This window comes from Balaenoptera acutorostrata, chromosome 5, assembly GCF_949987535.1.
Source record: "Balaenoptera acutorostrata chromosome 5, mBalAcu1.1, whole genome shotgun sequence".
Taxonomy (NCBI): domain Eukaryota; kingdom Metazoa; phylum Chordata; class Mammalia; order Artiodactyla; family Balaenopteridae; genus Balaenoptera; species Balaenoptera acutorostrata.
Window position 1 is genome coordinate 111,593,950 of NC_080068.1, and position 5,810 is coordinate 111,599,759.

At 36.1% G+C, this 5,810-nt stretch overlaps 1 non-coding gene across 1 annotated transcript; it reads left to right on the plus strand.

The window, feature by feature from the left end:
* Positions 1-273: 273 nt before the first annotated feature.
* LOC114239005 (U5 spliceosomal RNA) lies at positions 274-384 on the plus strand. The gene has a single exon (XR_003624218.1). It is a non-coding gene; the product is annotated as a U5 spliceosomal RNA (small nuclear RNA).
* Positions 385-5,810: the final 5,426 nt, after the last annotated feature.

The window sequence follows — 5,810 nt, forward strand, 5'->3', positions numbered from 1 at the left end:
GTTCTCCCCCCATTTTATCAACCTTTGTCCCAGCTGTCTTCTCCTATAGCAGATACCATGAAGATGACACTTTAGGGACCATGATTTGATAGCCCTGATGCTAAGGCTCTGGTCTAGTGAAAATTCAGAGGTCAGGTTGGATTTCTGCATCATTAACATTCAAATAAAAGGGTCATGGTATACCAACTGCATCCACTCTGCCTTGAAACCAAGGCACAAGCCCCTTGCAGGCCTGCCAGGGCCTGTTCCTCACTGCTCCATCTCCTCCTGTCATATCAATTTCTCTTCAGATCGAATAAATCTTTCGCCTTTTACTAAAGACTTCCATGGAGAGGAACAAGTGAGGCTCACAGCAACTTTTTGAGGCCTTGCCCTGGCAAGGCTACTTACTGATGTCCAAACGAAAGAATTATTGTGTTTTTTGCTTCTAACAGCAAAGCTACTTGCTGGTTTTTGCTAGTTTTTTAACATATGTGTGTATATTAAAGCAAGTAGGATTTTCTGGGAATCTGTGTACAAATAGGGTGCCCAGTTTCAATCGAACTGGATCACACATGCATGCCGCAACTAAGAAGCCCACATGCGGCAACTAAGACCCAGCGCAGCCTAAATAGATAAACAAATAAATAAATGAATATTTTTTTAAAATGCTGAGCTTACTTCTCATTGGCTCATTTCCTACTCAGATCTGCTTATAGGAGGGAGGGTCTAAGCATTTTTGATTCACCTACTTTTTCTTGCTTAGAGAGAGTTGTTGTAACAGTACTAGGAATTAAAAGACCCTTGCAGCTAGGTCTTGATCAGTAAAACAGTACTCAAATTGTTTCCTCATAACAGAACATTCTAAGCCAAAACACTCAGTGTAGCTCTAACCACAGCAATATTCTTTAAAAATACCTTCCATACAAACTTACATAAAAGTAGAAATAGATCAATTACCTGATGAGGCACTTTATGCAAAATGTGTCATCTCAGTTACTGCAAGAAAAAGGAAACAATCAAAGATCAGTAAATATCTGAACAATGAAGAGATCCGCTCTTAGGTAACTATCTCCAAAGAAGGCATTTTTTGGTTGCCAAAAGCCAATTACATCTCAAAAGTCCACCGCACCCGTGCAACACAGAGACATTCACAGCAGCCGCAGGAAGTGTTTTGTATTATTGGAGGAAAGAAGAACTTTATGGAGGTTTGTACTAATGTTAACATAACTAAGCTAGAACTACGTTTCCCAGAATCCCTTCCCTGTATGTTTCTGGTGTAGACATGGCCAAAAGAGAAGTTTTTGTGAGATTTGAAAGGCTGAAGTGAAGCTGCAAATGTGAAGCTCAATGTGGGTACCAGGTATCCCTGGAGGTTGTGAACTCCATCACCAATCTGCTGGCTCGGCTTGCTGGGAACGGGCAGCAACTGCGCCTAGAGCTCCACCAGCTCCTACTGGCTCTCCTTCTGCTTCTCAGAGTCTGTCTCTCACTACTTCTATAAAGGACCTGCATTGTCAAGGTTGGAGAAAATGAGAGACAGAAGTTTGTCCTCATGGGTCCAGTATGTCCTCTCAAATTCTATTTTTTCATCCTTTGCTTTGGGTCCAGCTTTTCTTTCTAACAGCTGACCACAACTTCAGACCACCACCAGACAGAGGGGCAGCAGCCTTACAGAAATTTATTCACCAGCTGCCACAACTGCATAATGTCTATTCCCTGTAATAAATCCCCTAGTCCTATAAGAACTCACAGTGGTTCCACTTCCCTTATTGATCACTGACTGGTACAGAATCATGCCCAGGGAACAAGGAGGGACTGGACCCTCATCAAGGAACTGGTGAGGAGTCTCTGGCTGAATTTCAGTATCCATGCTCCAGTGAAGTACCCCCCGCCCTTTGAATCTTGAATCCTGTGACTCACTTTTGACTAAATGCACATGGCAGAAATGATGCTTCATGACTTCTGAGGATGGATCATAGGAAACTTGCAGATTCTGCCTGGTTTTCTTAGAAAACTCATACTGGGAGAAGACAGACACCATGAAAGAAGTTTGACTACCCTGAGACTATAATGCTGTGAGAAATCCCAGTGACTTTACTGGTGTTCAAAAAAGGTAGATAAGGCAAATCACACCCATAATAGAATGGAGTTCCTGGGTGGACCTAGTCTTGTTGGGAAATACAAGCTATAACAGTGCATTCATCCGCACATGTAATGACCTTGTCTCCCTAGTTCCTCATCTCTCTGTACTGTTGCTGGTATTCTTGTGTTCAGTCTCTCTTCACTCCAATCCATTACACATCACTACTAGATTTAGTCATCTACAAGTATCATTTATTTTATCATCTTACTATTAAATAACTCTTCAAAGGGCCCCATTATACATGGGGATAAAGTCTAAAATCTTTCATCCATCTTCCATCTCTATTTCCATCTCCATTTTCTACTACCTCCCAGAATGAATTTCCCCCCTCCAGCCAAAGTAATTTTTTAATACCCCTAGTTATGTCATGGCATTACTGCCACCGTGCGTTTCGTTACCTACTCTCCCAAAGGAAGACTTACATCTTCCTATTTACCTGCATGAGTTGTACCCATCCTTCAACATGCAACTTAAATACTACTTCCTCCATGAAGTTTTCCAGTTTCTCTCTTTTCTCTTTGTTACATTTATTATAGAAATCTTACTTATGTTTTTCTGTATATTTTGATTCCCCAGTTATATAATAATTATATTGAGGAAAGATACTGTGTGTTATTCATCTTCATATTTCTCCAAAGAAAAGCATTCGCTGGATTGGTAAATTTGTTTATTTTCCTTCTTTTACCTTCTTCAAATAATGTACGTTAAGAGAAAATAAATTGTCTCAAACCATACTGAAGCAATCATACTGACAGCTTTCAATGAAATTGTTAGTAAAAGTATCACTAGATCTGGTATTCACACTCAAAAGATAACTACAGAGTAATTTTACCTAATCTTTATAAGCATGAAAATCTCTTTATAATTAAAAATATTATGAACTCCTCTCATGTTAGTGATTGTACTTTTGACACAATGCATAAGAGAAAGCTACTCTGCATTCCATGTCACTTTAAAATAAGTTTCTATTTTATTAATCCCAGTAGCATGCAAATAAAATTAAAAATCATATTACAAATCTCTTTGGCATATTTAGTCTATAGTTAATAATTGACATAATATAGATTTTTAAGGCACCTTGCAAAAACCTAATGTCCTCTAATTCGCCACTCTCCTGTTCTGCTTTTGACATCTCTTTAAGGGATTATTTTTGAATAATCATCACTGTCTAAATGTCACTCTAGAAAAGTTCAGTTTGGTTTGGCAAGACCCCAGATGCTGAGAACTAGAGGAATGATTATGCGAGTTATAGTATGTCCATGAAATTAAGGTTATGGGCACAAAAATATCATATTAAAATAATAGGAAATTATTTTTATAATATTCCATAAAAATTGTACATAAAGTATGAACAGAGATACAAAAGAAATGCATGGGAGAAATAGATTAAAGTGTTACATTTTCTTTGTATTTCTCAGTGAGAGTGTGGGTACTTATTTTTTAATCCATATTTTTACAGTTCTATAATGAATAAACATTATGGTTTTACTGGGAAAAAGTAATACATTTAATTTCTTAAAGGTCAGAAATATTACTTAAACATTCTTTGCTTTGTGGCTCTACCAACAACAATAATCATAGTCCCAGAAACTACTCATTCATTCCGACCTAACTCACCATTAAAGAAATTGCACTCACTAAACGTACTGCTTTATCTATAAAGTAACACTTTAAAAAGCTATATTACATACAGTATGTCAAGCACCAGGGGTTTTTAGTTCTATATTCTGTGATTTTGTGAACAAGCCTGTGTTTTACCTAGCAGTAGGCTTGACAACTTTAAGGCTTTGATCATATTCCCTCTTTGCTTTCATGTTTCTAGCCTAAACCATCCGAATTTCTTGAATCGATATTCATATAGAAACCCCTTGATCATTTTACTTATTGTTCTCTGGGACTCATCCAGCTCTATTTTGTCTGAGGAGTGGTGACCTGGAGAATTTATAGTATTCCAGTTCTTAGACAATTGTAAGATGATGCTTTCTGATTTGTTTCCAATTTTCTTCATGAGGCAGGCCACTGGGTTGGTGCCTTGGGGAGCAGACTACAATCATTTCTAGGTTGCTTTCCTAGGTTATAACCAATACCTTGAAGCCATCAGTTCTATACTTTTTCCCTTTAAATAGACCTCTTACCTGTACATACACATTAAACCTCATCTGTCAGTTTTTTTACATTCACGTAATTGAGAATTTATCTGTAAGTTTATTTCCATGGGCCTAACATCTCTTATATTGATATTAACTTCAGTAGAGATTTTATTATTCAGACAATTTACTAAAATGTTAATAGTAATAAACCAAAAAGTAAAAAAGCAATTGTTAGAGAATCTCCCCACTATCATTCTCCACTTAGAGAAGTGCTTATTTATTCCTGCCCTTTGTTTCCTGTCTCTAAGTACTTAACTCACAATAAAAAAAAAAAAAAAAAAAAAAAACCTCCCCAATGCCATGGTAACTATTGGAAAAGTTTTTTTCCTCTGTCATTTTGTCTTCTATTTAATAGTTCATTTTTACAGCGTGTACTGAAGTAATCTCAGCATGTATTACAGATTCTAACAACTTATCAGGCACCCTACTGAAAGTCATTTTTTATGCTCTCCTACTGAAAGCACTTAAATCCAAGGGACTGAGACACTTTCATTGGCAACTTACATTTGATTATTAGAAAGCCTTTTCACCCATAACACAGCATGTTCTGAATCTCAGTGATTCTGGAATGAATTAAAGTACACTGGAATGAAATTCCTTCTCAACCTTCTCGTTATAGCTGCCTTTTTCTTTTTTTGTTTGAGGTTTTATTCCTAAATGATGAAGTGTGAAGATTGTCTAGGGTTTAGAAAAGACATAGATGTAAGTATAGATGTAGTTATAGATATAAAAAAATAACTGGAGAGGAAATATTTTTCCAAGTCAATATTCAATTAAATTCCATCAAGTCTATGATCAAAATAATCTTGATTCACCATGTGGCAAGAAAGGGACAGTCCTAGTTCTACATTTCACTCTTTAAAAATTAAGAAGAGATTAACATTTTAAAAAGTGAGTGTTGACCTTACATAGTATCTTACACAAAAATTAACCTTAGATATATAACAGACCTAATGTAAAACCTAAAACTATAAAATTTCTAAGTCAATCACAAGAGAAAAAAAATCTTTGTGAACTTGGATTAGGTGAAGATTTCTTAGGACACAAAAAGAAGTAAACACAAAAGAAAAAACTGATTTTGGAATTTATTAAAATTTAAAACTTCTGTGCTTCAAAACATACTGTCAAGAAAAAGAAAAGGGAAGACTCAAGCTGGGAGAAAATATCTGCAAAACAAATATTTGATAAAGAGCTTGTATCTAGAATACACAGAACTATTACAGCTCAGTAATAAAATAATCCAACTTTTTAAAATGAGCAGAATATTTCAACAGACATCTCACCAAAGAAGAGATGGCAAATAACCATAAAAAGATGTTCAATATTAGTATTTATTAGGTAAATGCAAATTATAACCACAATTGGATATCACTACTCTCTAAAATGGCTGAGTTCGAAAGACTAACCGTACCAAGTATTGGCTTCTATGTGGAGCAAGTGAAATTCTCACACGCTGTTGATGGAAATGCAAAATGGTAGAGCCACTCAGGAAAACTGATTGGCAGTTTCTCATAAAGTTAAATATACTTAACTGA